Genomic DNA, 14656 nt, shown 5'->3' on the forward strand with positions numbered 1-14656 from the left:
AATTAATTAAGAGGAAACGTTTCCAGAACTGTATTCAAGTTATATGAGTTTATATGACTTAGGATCCCACTTACTTCCTTAGGACTCCTTGAAAACTAAAAGAGAACCTGATTATAAGGTATTTATTTGGGTTGACTATTAAAAATTTTCCGCCAAATATATCATCTCTTTTTCTCCCTTCTCAATCAATGGACAAATCCTTCTAAACAGAAAAAAAATTATCTTATTTTTTATATTAAAGAGCCACTTGTGTAACTCTGCCAAATTAAATAGCTACTATCTAATCATTCCTAGACAGTTCTAGCAAAAACTAAGATTTAGAATATTGAAGAAACGAACACTCTCAATATGTATCATTATTCCTATCTCACTTATCAGCCAGTGACAATGTACAACCTGGAAGAGTTAAAGGGGTCATATCTGTCTTTTTAAAGCAGTAATTTTTAGGATTATCTGGGAACAAAAGTAGGAAGTAACTATCAATCAGAAAGAAAATCCTTAATTCCTTTTTCATTCCCAGATGAAGCCCAAAAATGACTACACAAGCAAAAGCAGGATGCATATCTCTATTCTCTACCCTGGATTCCCCCATTCCTTCATCTCCTTTCTCCTCTATCCACACCATCAAAAACCTGCTCCTAGGTCTGAAATTCACTCTACAGAATAAATGAAACAACTTTACGCAGAGTTTAATTGGGTGGGATGAGGACACGGAGAGAAGCACAGTTGGATTTTCTCTTACTTAAAGTCAAATTAAAAAGATTGAACATTGTAGAACACTAGGGAAATTTCCAGCAACTACTCATGTTAGGAAGGTTTGGGGTGAGGGACAGGTTCAAGAAAACCTTTTAGAGTTTCACTGGTTTAGGTTGGACAACAGGGGAAGAAAGTTTCATTGTGGCAGAGAGGAGACAGAGGAGGAAACTAGGGATTTTAAAACTGTAAGGTTGTAAATAATTTTGGGAACCGCTCACCATTCACAGAAGTTAAAGTGATATGTTAGTCCGCGCTCCCCATAGCATTTCTCCCCTGGCTTATTTTATAATTGACCCAGAGGAGGTTTTTTCTAAATGGCTATCCTATGCCACTCACATTTTAAATGTTTACCTTTTTAAAGATTGTGATGCTGCTCTTAATGTACATTTATGATTATGCTGTTATAATTTATGCAAAATTGACAGAGGCTAAGAAGGTTTTTCAGAAATCTATTGGAAACCATGAGCAATGTAAACTCCCACGGTGCCAGAGCTGTAGGATGGCAAATTCTATGACCTTACTGCTAGTGCTTTATATCTACTCTATTTGGATAACCTTATGGGAGGAAATACACTTTATTTTTCCACAGAAGAAATTAAACACTAGCGCATTAATACGTTATATACAGAAGTTCAATGCCTGCACTGTATTTCCACCGCATATTAATGGGTGATTCCATTCTCTGAGCAAAGAACACTGCAGACAGATATTTCTTCCTCTATGGTCAAACATCCCCTACCTGAGGCACCAGGATCTTATTCAGCACTTGAGTCCAGAAACAGCAAATTCAATCTAGCTGTGGCAGGCCGAGGGCGAATTGGAATGCCAACTCCAGACTGGGATTCCAAACCACGAGCCTCTGGAAATAAAGCTTGGACTTGGAGAAATGACACTAACCTCAAGCCAGGAAATCTCACCCAGTTTTTTAAAAAGCTTCAGTGCACAGTGAACATAGATGATCATTAACATCACTCCTCTTTTCATTTAAAACATCTCAAACTACGAGTTTGATCTAGGGTACCATAATAAAGAAAATGGCATGCTCATCTCTGGACCCTCAGTCTCTGAGTTATTTTGGTTGTCAACGGGAGTGGAAAACGTTGTAGCATCTTTTTGAACTCTAGTGGTGCTAAGATTGTTTTATCTCATTCATCTACTTGCCAATTACTAGTTTCACGCATTAATTGTAGCTACAAAGGAAAAGTAAAAAGAATACTACAGGTATAATTCTATCTATCTATCTATCTATCTATCTATCCATCCACCTATCAATCTACCTACCTATCTATCCATCTATTTATCCATCTATCTATCTATCCATCCATCCATCTACCATCCATCTATCCATCCATCTATCTATCTATCTATCTACCCATCTATCTATCTATCTCTTCAGATCATCACTAAACCATTAACTTGACTCTTCACAAATCTCCTCAAAGTATCAGAGACAGGCAGGACCAGTAGGTAAACTACACTTCATCCTGACAACCCTGGATTCCATTCCTCATTTTCTCATTCTCTCCGATTCTGTCTCAGGCAAGCCACTGCAGCCTCTCAGCTTACTTATGACTAAAATACATAGTGCAGAAATTCAGGAATATAATGTAATACAATGATGTCTTAACAAACAATTTTTTTGTGTGGGGGTGGCCAGTGGCGTAGCAGTTAAGTTCGCTTACTCCACTTTGGTGGCCCGGGGTTCACCAGTTTGGATCCCAGGAGCAGCTATACACACTGCTTATCAAGCTATGCTGTGGCAGGCATCCCACACATTGAGCAGAGGAAAATGGGAATGGATGTTAGCTCAGGGCCAATCTTCCTCAGTAAAAAGAGAAGGACTGGTGGTGGCTGTTAGCTCAGGGCTAATCTTCCTAAAAGAAACCAAAAGAACAACAACAATAAAAGCACTTGTTGTTTGGAAACTTGCCAAAACTTAAAAGTCTAATCTGTCTAATGTAATACTTATTTGTTTAAAAAAAAGTTTTCAGTTACATTAGCCATAAGAATGATTTGTCTGTTTGTGTGGGTGCCATAAAAGTAGTTTCCATTTTGTATTAATAGACACAGCTTAAAATTCCTGAATTGCTGGGATGAAAACACCGTTTCAGTCAGCAGGGGTGCATTTGAATGATGATGGTAGCAGAGATGATATTGATGTTGAAGGTGATATCTATTTGTTGAATGTTTAGCCTGCGCCAAGAATCATGCTGAGCTTTACAATATATTATTTTAATTAATTGAGCATTCTGAAAGTTGATCTTATATTCTTTTTTCTTTCCTCTATTAACTGCCAACACTCAGCTTCTGAAGCCAATAAGGAATATCATATCAACTCATCATCTGTTCTCTCTCATATCAGAATGAATCATTTACCTTCATTCAATTGGTGGACACAAGTTACAACCAGTGGCAGTGCTCATTAATTTGCAGAATCACCAGAAACTAAAATGGTAAATATTTCACACATAACAAGCAAGATAATAAATTACCCACTCATGTCTTCATTAGCTACTATAAGGAAACTTGCCAGGCAGTGATAAGCTTCATAAATAACTTTTTATTTTGGCATTTAATATTCTTGGTTCCTTGTTTAAAGGGATAATGTTGTCTGAAGTGAAGAGAGAGAGTATAGTATCACTGAGTAAATTCTAGCTTAAACTTGTAGAATTCTTGCTATATTCTCAATCCATGATTATGATATATTCCTATTCCATTAAAATTCTTTATTTATTAAGGACATTTATATTTATTGAGTACTTACTTTATGCTTAACATTGTTCTAAGTACCTCATATATGTCTTCTCTTTGGACCTCACAGAACCCCTAGGCTATAAGTATTAATATCATCCTGTCCACTTGACAGATGACAACCAGCGAGATTTAGTCCCCCAGTAGGATACAGCTAGCAAACAAGAGGACTGAGATGAGAACTCAGGCAGCATTTGCCTTCCTAGCCCTAGTATGGATCTGGAGATCAACCTTACTTAGCTTCTCAATCACTCTAAGTGTGTTTCTGTGCATAGATTATGTCAGTGTGTCTGAGACTGATTATATTTTCCTTTCCTTAGGCATAAGAATTAGGAGCTGTAAGCAGAAGGAGAGAGACCTTGCTTGACACACTCAAGGAAAAAGTGTGCTTCACGATTCCACAATAATGGGAATTGGCAACAACACATTCTCCCCTCCCCACTTCCATCAAAGAATCACCAAAGGATGAGTGGTTAGGTAGCTTTAGGCTGCCCTAGACCCGCCATTCTTATTTCAACCTAAGAGACTCTATTTTTCCCTGTTTTATGCATTTACAGGTCCAACAAGATACCATTTTTAGGGTGTGGGGAAGTAGTTCTTTCATTTGTAAGAAAGGATGTTTGAAAGTTCTCGGTGTTGAGGATCATACAATAGCATTTCTGAGTGCCTCTTTGTGCCTGTTATTTTTCTATAACTCTCTTACATTTTCCAATTACCCAAAAATCTTACAGAAGGAGGCCAAAGCCAGCCATTCTTCCTAAATACATGCACATGTTTCTTTTAATAAGTTCACCTACCATGGTGGAGAGTTTATATAGTTAACCTTTCTTGAATGTCCTAGTAAAGTTATTACAAAGTGCAACATGCTCCATAAATGCCATGTTGGTGTGTTATCTCTCTTTAGCATTAATTAAGCACGTATGTTTGGCATATCGGAAGGAGATTTCATATCCATGAATCAATTCAGTTATATACTTAAGTCATAAATGGAGGACACTGCTTTTGAACCACTCTTTCCCAGGTTTGTAGTGAAACGTTAGTAAGTTCTTAAATTGCACACACTACATATTTAAATTCTGAAACCTGTTTGACAATATTTTATATTTTGTATACAAAGGTGATGCTTTGCACTCATCATCATTAGGCTATGTACTTGGAATTCATTTTTTTTTATTTTGCATGGTGTGGAATGTTTGGTAGCATTTAGCTAACTTTCTTACTCCTACTTGTGATTAATAACAGGTATCAGCCAGATGGGCTTTCAGGGTAATGTTCATTGACTGTGACAGTGGAATAAATTAAGTTTAACCACTTCCTAGGAAGGTTGACCCAAGGACTTGCTTCCATTGGTGTATGGCTCTAACTACTTAAGCTGACTATGCACCTGGGCATTAGTAACCTATGCTTTTGCTTTTTTTGGTTTGAATTTTTCTAACAAGTCATCAATTTGTTCTCTTTTACGACTCTCATGCTTTAAAAACGGGGCAATCACATTATGTATCTAGGTTCTAAAATATAGAACAGTTTTTCTAAAGGAAAAACTCTAATCAAACGTCTAAAGCAGAACACCATCCTTTCAACCACCATAATAATAGAAAACAACAACTAGCATTTATAGAGCACCTGTAAGAAATACCACACAAAAAAAATTTCAGGATCTCTTATTTTCTTTTTTCTTTTTTTCTATGGAACTGTGAACTACAAGAACAGAGACTTGCTATAGTTGATTCTCAAGGCTGTTGGTCACTTGCAGTGTTAGCATGGCTCTCAAAGTGGGAAAATACTGAAAAAGGCAGATAGCTTCCCTGAAGGATACAAAAAACGAGATGTATTTCCACAGATGAATGAATTCTCATTCATATTCTCATAAAAAAGGCAATCCCGATAAATCAGAGTGGGTATCTTATCCACTGAATCCACTCATGGCACATCTATGTGGATAAAACTAAGTCCCTATTCTTAGTGGACTTTGGTCAGACGGGAAAGGGCGAAGGGAAGTCAGTGAAATTGGAGATTAGGAAGTAACAAAAGAAGAGAAATGAAAACCAGGCTTCTGTAACTTTTGATCATTCTTAAACACAGCAGGATCCACAATTATAAAGGGAAGCAAATGTTGTAGAAATGTGAGGGTGACACGTCTGTACTACACACTGAGTAATTTCCCGTGGAACAAAAAAAGTGAAGGTTTATTTTACTATGAAATAATGTACTCCACTTGGCTGGCTTGCCAGCAAAGCAATAGAAAAACTACAAAAATCATGTCTGCTCTGGGAATAAGACATTGGGCACGTTTTCTCAGCAGAAAAGGGGATCTGGATCCAGTGCCCCTTCAGAAATCATCTCCCGATGGTATAAAGAGGTTTCACCTAGCGATCTCAGAGCTGATGGTTACTTTTCCATCAAAGTCCCCCAAGAACTTGTTGAAATCCACATGAAGAAGTCAAACACGTTTGCAGACAGAACTCACCCTATGAATACTAGTTGGAGATAGACATTGATTATACATAGCATGATTTTAAGGGTTTAAAGGAAGATTCCCTATCTTCAACATATTTTTTCTAAGCCAGGCTCTTTCAGGGTCTAAATTTCTATCCATTGGTGATTGTTGCCCTAAGAGAAATTTTTTGTTTTCTCTAGAAGGCTCAACTTAAAATAGCATAGCCTAGAAGAGAAACACAGTAACTAGGTTTATACTTCAATTAGTAGACAAGATGGCCTTCTAACATGAAAGCTGGTTGAGTGTAGTCCCATGAGAAAACGTGATCCAAGAAAGTTTTGCCAAGACGGAGAGGAGAAGGCCATGTCCAAAGTAGAAGTACAAGGTTCTAACCAGAGAAGTCTGGAACAAGATCTACATCATTAGTGGATAAAGGAGTGAGCAGATAAAAAAGGGGTCACCTTCTAACCTGTCTACATGACTCAAAGCATCACCTTCTGACTCCCTTCTACAGATGTTTCATAGCCTGAGCAGTGACATTTCAATAATATATTTACACTGCTTCCTCTGCTCACAGTTCATCATAGACTTGTTAGAAAAGTGCCATTTTGCCACTCCATCCTCTTCAGCTATATTTCTGGTCTAGAGCACAGGACGATAAGCCTGAAAATACTGGTCATTTGGAAAATGTTTGGAATTCTCTTCAGGCCACAAACAATGTCAATCCTCAGGAAAAGAGAAGGCAATTGGAAAGAAAGGATGCTGAAATGGGATATGTGCATCAAAGATGAGACTCATAATTTGAAAAAAGGGAATAGGGCAATATCTACACATGGACCAAAGACCTATGGTATGCTGTTTTGCTTTTTCTGAAGCCTCAGTACTCAGTCTTTACAGGGCCTGCAATGACGACTGCCAGAGCTAAGACTGGAAATTATGTATAGCCCCACACTACTCCTGACCACATGTATACAGAAGCTTTCTGGAGCTATTTTGCTAGACCCTAGACCCTGTTTGGGGCAATGAGCAACAATTCTCTCCCTACACAAGGAATAAGAGATATAGAAAGATATACTCAGTGGGAAAAAAGAGAAAAAGATTTATTAATCAATAAAAGGAAGCCGACATTAATTTTGGCTGATTATCCTAGTGACATTGTTATTTTGGACACATGGATTTAGCATAAAGGCTGCGAATTGCTTTCTCAGTGGTGAGGATGGGTTTTCTGTGAACCATCCATACTCTGATCACAAATGGAACGGAGCAAAAGTTTTGTTCTGTGCAAGTACATTGTTTGGGGTTAGAAATAGAATGAAACTTCGTAAATGCAAAGCTAAAGATACCGTTCAGAGGTCAAGCCAGTGACCTTGGCCTCATTAGCACGGTACTCTAACCAACTGAGTTGACTGGCTTCCTGCAAAGAAATAGGAAATTAAATTCACGGGTTACATTCCTTTCTTTAGCATTAATAAAAGTCTGTGTAAGCTGGAATGGCAGGGATTCCAGCACTGCCACTACCAACTGTGTGACGTTGAGCCGACATCTCTGGGTCTGTTTCAATATCAGTCATATATTGCCATTATTTTTTAGCCTCTGCTGCGATATACGGGGGCAGAGAAGAGAAGAGTTGGAGGAAGAAAAAGGAGTAAATTCTAAAATACGTACCTTAAATCCTTAGAGGAAAATGTTATGTAAATTCCATTACTATCACCATTATTCTTAACTGTTATCATCTGTGATTCACCCAGTTGGTAGACTTTCTGAAATCTTTCTGCAAAACTGAAAATATTCCCAAATTCCTGAAACTCACAGGAATAAAAACAAATTGGTTAGCAAATTTCCTACTTAAAAATATTGAAGGGAAAATTGCACAAAAGGATGGTTTGAGTTTGTTTTCTTCTTCAGTTGTGTTGCAAATAGTTCCCCCAATGAAACCTTGGAATTTCCTCCAGTCTGTTCCCCATTACCTCTGTGGGAAAATTGTGAAAAATCAATCTGTTTTCTGCATAACCATATTACATCCCATTATTTGAGGAATGTCAAACGCAAACCCCAACGACCAACTGTATCAATCTTTTCCCTCTCTTTTCCAAGTTTAATTTCAGCAGTAGTTATGAAAAATAAAGAAAAGTGCATGCAGAATGTCATTATACCCCTGGCAATTGCAGATTTTAATAAGAATTTATATAAGACAAGAGAGTGTATTCTCTTTATATAGTTGATTATATCCTTGACCTTCGGAGTCACGTGAGCTTCATACTACTGTGATATGTTTCAGAAGTCAATGAAGAATGGAGGCTGTGGCAAACGGAACCCAATGCCTTCCCTCTAATTGACAATACAAATTGAGGTAATGCCAGGCCACAGTTGGAATTTGGGGAAGGAAAAGAAAAGATTCCAGAGAATGTGATATTGTATTTTGGTGACTTTTGCTGTGATCTCATAAAATAGTTAGGGTATTAGGGCTTAGGAATCAATCATGCCTTATCTTTTAACCTTTCTTCATCCTTAATTTCACATATATATAAATGTATCATATAAATAGATATATATTTCAAATATATTATATATATATATATATATATATATATATATATATATAAATACATATATTACCCTTGGGCAAAACAAAAATCAAGGTTTCCTTTTGGGGCTGGCCCCGTGGCCAAGTGGTTAAATTCACGTGCTCCACTTTGGCAGCCCAGGGTTCACCAGTTCGGATCCTGGCACAGACCTACACACTGCTTGTCACACCATGCCGTTTCAGGATCCCACGTAGAACTAGAATGACCTACTACTAGGATATACAACTATGTACTGGGGCTTTGGGGAGGAAAAAAACCAGGAAGATTGACAATAATGTTCGCTCAGGGCCAATCTTCCTCACCAAAAATAGAAATATATATATATATTTCTTTTGCGCTTAAACAGAAATGCCTAAATGTGTTCTAGTACAACCCTACTGGCTCAGAAGATGATTTCTATTTTGAAAAACCCTTTATTGCAACAACGGGTCTTTTTTTCCTGCTAAGATTTTTTTAAGACAAGTTTTTCAAGAAACTCTAATTTTGTTAATTGTTATATAACTGTTGATTCAATATCTTTTACTTACACATATGTTATTAGTTGTATTTTACATTTTTCTAAGGAAAGAGAAATGCTGAAATCATCACCGTGTTTGGGAAGCGTGGGACAAGAAGAAAAGAAAGAGAATCTCCGTTTGTCTCAATCGGAGTACAGTCATCACATCTTTTTTTCCTTGAAAGTTCCTCTTTGTGCCTAGTCACTTTTCTTTCTCGACATCTCTTATCCCATTCTTCCAGGGAATCAATGAAGAAAACCTCTGCCCTTAACTGTTTCTTTACAAAAAAAGAGCCAAAGACTGTTGGGGCTTTTATTATCTTTCAGACCAGTCTGGGATCTTTTCAGATGTTCTTTTGCACTGGTCATGAGGGAAAAAGGCGATAATTTCCATGATAGAGAAAAGGAACTGGAGCTTGAGTTTTAGAGACGGAGGGTCGCCATTTTGTCAGGGTTCTGCTTCCCGCTGTATTAAACACAACTACTTTAAGGTTCTTTTGAGATAATGTGTATGAAAATTTTCTTCAAAATATAGGTCATTGTGCAACTCCTAATGGTTGGGAATCCACATTGCACTGGACTAAGTGTTAGAATAACTGAGTGTGCTTCCTAGATCATTCCGAAGCTCCTCACACATTTAGATGAGTCACGGAAACTCTCTGATACCCCGTTTCCATATATAAGATGAGTATCATTGTGAGCAGTAAATGAGATCATGCACTTGTAAGAACTCTGCCACATGGTAGAGTTCAATAAATGTTAGATGTCAATAATTATAAACTTGCACCAAGAGTGGTCTAGGATAGTAACAAGGACGGTCTTTGACTTTCTCCTAACACTCCGAATTCCAGTGTCAGGTGAGGTACACATTAATAGAAATCATTCAGAATAGAACACGAAATTCACAATTGGTCATCAACCATTTTCCATAGCCTAGTTGTGGTAATCATTGGAAAGAAGATGATGGCTATTGGAGACCCTTACATTCTAGGCAAAGTAAAATATCTTCATTCCATTTGCATTAGGTAAGAAAAAATACCTTTCTGAGTTCATGGTATTTTCTTTCCATTAAAGATAATTCTTTCAGATAACTTGTCTTTCCAGGCCCAAACCGGCAAAATACCTTGAAGAGGTCTTCAGCAAGATGGACTTCAATAACATTAGATTGAGAAAAAAAATGTGTTTGCTTTGCCCTTTCAGCCTTTCCTCATGCCACAATCTGAAGAAGAATAGAGACCTTTCCAGCTGTGGCTGGGACAGTGGTTTTGGTGGTTGATGAGTGGAATCTGAGACCTGTCGTAAACCTCCATCATGATGCAGCTGTGGGAGGGATCACCTCCCTCCCCTGAAGCACATGGGCTTTCTAAATATTCTTTCCACCGGCCATAGGCCTGAGCACAAAGGGAGCTTTTCTTCACTTAGTCTAAGGGAGTCAGTGTTCTTGAGTTAGAGTGTTGGACCAGATTAACCAGCAGGATCCCCAGGTGCCAAACTATGCAGAAGCATAATGAATGGGCAACAGGAAAAAGTTTGATTCTCTATTTCTATAAACACCATTTCTTTTTGGCGTCCACTTCTATAAATTACACTAAGTATGGACTTCTTTCTGCGATACGACTATGGAGCATATCCACAAAATGATCTACACATGGCCATGAACGTGTATCTGTTGTATCATGTTGCTCCATGGTTTTAAGCCTTTGATTTCTTCACTTTCTCAGTGTTTCATTTTATTTTCCTGTGCAACACTAGCCTTCACTCTTTTCCTCTCTACTTCTCTCCTTTTCTTCTTTTTTTTTTCTAGATCATGTAAAACTGTAAAAATAAAACAAAAGAGAAACACATTTGCCTCTATTTTCAAGTAGGAAGGAGACTAGCCTCGAGACAGGGAGACTCCCTCACAGCCAAGATGACTGACAAATTCTTGTGGCTTTCTCCAAAAGTCAAACCAAAATCTAACCAGCAGCCAGGCTTAGTTCTGGCAACTCCGCTTTGCCTGGAAATGAGCGCAATCATATCCTAATAGCTATTTGGATAATTGTTCATATAAGTGATCTGCCAACTAACGTTGGAAACAAGTCCTTATTACAAATATAGCATACAGTCTAATCTGGAATATATTAAAATGTTATTTCTGTAGCTGCCTATTTCCAAACTGAAATAATAACTAAACCATTTATCACATTTGTTTTTAAAGAGAAGAACTTTTCAAGTACAATGCTAAGACATAAATGTGTGAACTACATGAGTAGTATTTTAAATGAAAAAGTATTTTGTCTAAACTTAATATTTATTCATGAATCCTATCTTCTGAATCGATATTAGTCTAAAGAAAGATTCTATTTTTTTAAATGCATGACCATAATATAAATGATTTCATATAAAAGTGACCAGTGATTCATTTTAACCTTACATATTGGAAATAAACTGAGAGCCTGCAAGGACTCCAGACACTTGTGGATGGAGATGCGTGGTGCCAGACAATGAGACAGAGATAAATAGGTGACTTCTCAGAAATCTGGAACTGGAAGGCAATCAAAAGTAAAATTACCCCAAATTAAAATTACTACCCCATTTTTAGGTAAAAGGCTGTGAGTTTAACTGCTGCAGTGGGAATCTTTAGTAGCTCCCATAAAGTTAGAGATAGAGTGGAAAGCTTTTCGCCATACTTTCGTCACGAGGCATTTGGCACAGAGAAAGAACAGCGGCTCTGGACTTCAGATAGCCTGGGTTGGAATTCTAACTTGCCTCTTAGAAGCTGGAAAATCATAGGTAAGTTACAGAAAACCATCCCACAACATTGTTACGATGATTAAGTAAAATGACACAGGTAAGCTGACAAGTACAAGCTAGGCATCTGGTGAACAATAGTTCTGCTTTGTAGAGAGGCAGCATAGTGTGGTGTTAGGAGTACGGGCTGTGGCTCCATATTGCCTGGTTTCATGTACCCCAGTATCAAATGTTCCTAGCGATGTAGCCACCGACAAGCTACCCAACTCCACTTGGCGAAGTTTCATCATCTGCCAAATGGGGATAGTAATACTACATACCTCAAAGAGGTGCGGTAAAGATCAAGTGAGTGAATAGAATAAAGTCCTGGTACAATAAACATGCAATAAAGCTGACACATTATTATAATTATTGCTGCTGCTGTTATCACCCCATTTGGGTTAGAAAAAGCTAACTCCCGGATGTCCCTTCCATCTCCCTATTCAGCCTATCATTTCCCTCTTTTTTTTCTTTTTTTTGGTCCTTTCCTTTCATCTTTTTTCTTCTTTTTTTCCCTAGAAATGAAGAGTATATACCAACTTCTAGGGGTTAAACAAACTTTAACTTTCTGTGGATTTACCTTGTGTGAGGCAGGAAAAAGGAAAACAGGAAGTACTTGTAAGCAGAGTTGCCAGCAGAAGAAGTTGATTTTTTTTCCCCAAAGGTATTTAAACCTGTTTCCTTTCGCCAATGTCAATCAATTTCATCAATTGTTTCACTCTACACTTAACAAACAGCTGTTGAATGATGCCCCCGACAAGGCACTATACTGGGCACAATGATCATCAAATGGTAACAGTGATCCTAAGAAAGCGTTCACAAGGGAAGATATTATAAGGAAGTAACAAGTGGATATTAAGAGGGGGGAGTGGTTATTTTCCTCTGCTTCTTGGAGTAATTGGGGTGATCAGGTACTTCTGATTACTGTCACTTTAGGAGAATAAAGGGTAAATGATCAGCACCTTAATAAAATGATGAAGAAAAATACAACTTTGATAACCAGAATCATAATGAAAATGGACCCCATGGCTCAATTCTAAAGTAGAAACTGAATTTGTTCTATGGGCCTCAGGTACCAGAAAAGACTTTTGTGATTTTCCATCCCAAATTCTCTCTCTTTTAAGCACCTCTTCATAGAATAAAAAATAAATGGTATCAATCACCATAGAAGGGCCCTGTTGCCTTTCTAAGGTAATATAACAGCCCCAGAGTGATATGTAGTACAGAAAACTATGGCAAAAGGCCCAGGGTTTGGGGTTGATTTTAGGAATCTTTGAAAATTAAAATCCAAAGTTAGTGATTCTTGGTCCTCAGCAACCCGGAATTCATAGATAACTCCATTAGAACTCTCACCACTCCCAAGTTGCCTCATAGGAGGCGTCAAGTCACCTCCAGCACTAGCCTCATGCTCTCTCTCAGTCATTAACCCGGATTGGCCCAGCTCAGTTGTCTTAGTCTCCAAATAGAATCCTAGGCCTGAAGATGTGTTCCAGGTGCCTGCTAACCTCTCTTTTTTCGAAAGACAAAAGCTGTTAAAATCCCCATAAGTGAGTCAGGATACTCAAAACAAGAGCCTAAAGTTTAAGCATTCAGATCCATGGGGAGAAAAAAGAAAAATATTACTTTCTTATTCTTTGAAGTCTGCTACAACAAAAAGAAAGAAACACAATTTAATATTTCATGAGTAAATCCAGTCACACTTTGGAAAATCTACTGCAATGTATCCAGCAGCAACAATATGTATTCACATAAGCCTCCCATGACCTGTGTTTCTTTTCTAGAAACTCAGCTTAATTTTTGCCCCATAAAATTGGGAAGAGGAAGCTGTCTATGGTTTTATGTGGCACAAGAAGCTCAGACTGAATCGCTTCCTGGTCAACCACTATTGAGTTTTCAGGGTTGAGCTTTAATGATACTTGACGTGTAAAATCTTCCACTGGGAACTAGCTTCCTCTCCCTCCCATTTCACTCTTCCTGTCTCCCACTCGTGTTTCTTATGATCACTGCCCAAAATGAACTACCTACACACAAACCTTAGTCTCAATCTTGGACACCATATAAGCAACTAGTTATAAAATGAGTGGGCTAAAAAGATAAGCAAAGAGCTATGAATAAAGGAGTTATGCTGCAGTTGTTAACTCTTTTCAAAGGCTCTCTAAGCAGCTCTGAAAATCACATGGCCCCTACCTGTAATCTGAGTGGCTTGTACACTTTTTTGTCCTAACCCTGAGCAGTAAGCCTGATTTACTTGGAAAATATAAGTGATGGTGCGGATAAAATCTGTCGAATCTCAATAATCCTGGAAGTTCTGTTAACAGAAATTTAGAATATTTACGGTGATACTTAGGAACTTAATGGGATCTTTCTCTCCATTAGCAGATTAATTCACATCTGTCCTTTACTTAAAGTCTCCAAGTCCCCAAATTAGCAATAGTATCTAAAGAATGAAAAAAAAAATGGAAGGAAGGCAAGAAGGGAGGAAGACGAGGATGGAGAGAGGAAAGGAGGAAGGGAAAGGAAAGCGCACTCTGCTTTTGCTTTATATTTCTTATTAGATTTTAATGTTATTGGGTGAAATCTGAGCCTAGGTCTTCACTGGAAAACTAAAAGGAGATTCTGTATTAAATGAGGTGATCATCTAACAATCAATTTCACTGTTGATTATTTAAATTCTAAATAATTCAAAAAATAATATATCACATCTATCTCAAAAAATATATATATTCATCTACAAAACTCAGGCCATTTTCCACTTCCCTTCCCCTGAGTTGGCACAGTCTGATTATGTTAACTCTAAGCAGATGTGCAACAGTTTGTCCATATATTGATATGATGGAGTCCAGAGTAAGAAGCTGGAGTTGA

Source organism: Equus asinus, chromosome 13 (genome assembly GCF_041296235.1).
Source record: "Equus asinus isolate D_3611 breed Donkey chromosome 13, EquAss-T2T_v2, whole genome shotgun sequence".
Classification (NCBI taxonomy): domain Eukaryota; kingdom Metazoa; phylum Chordata; class Mammalia; order Perissodactyla; family Equidae; genus Equus; species Equus asinus.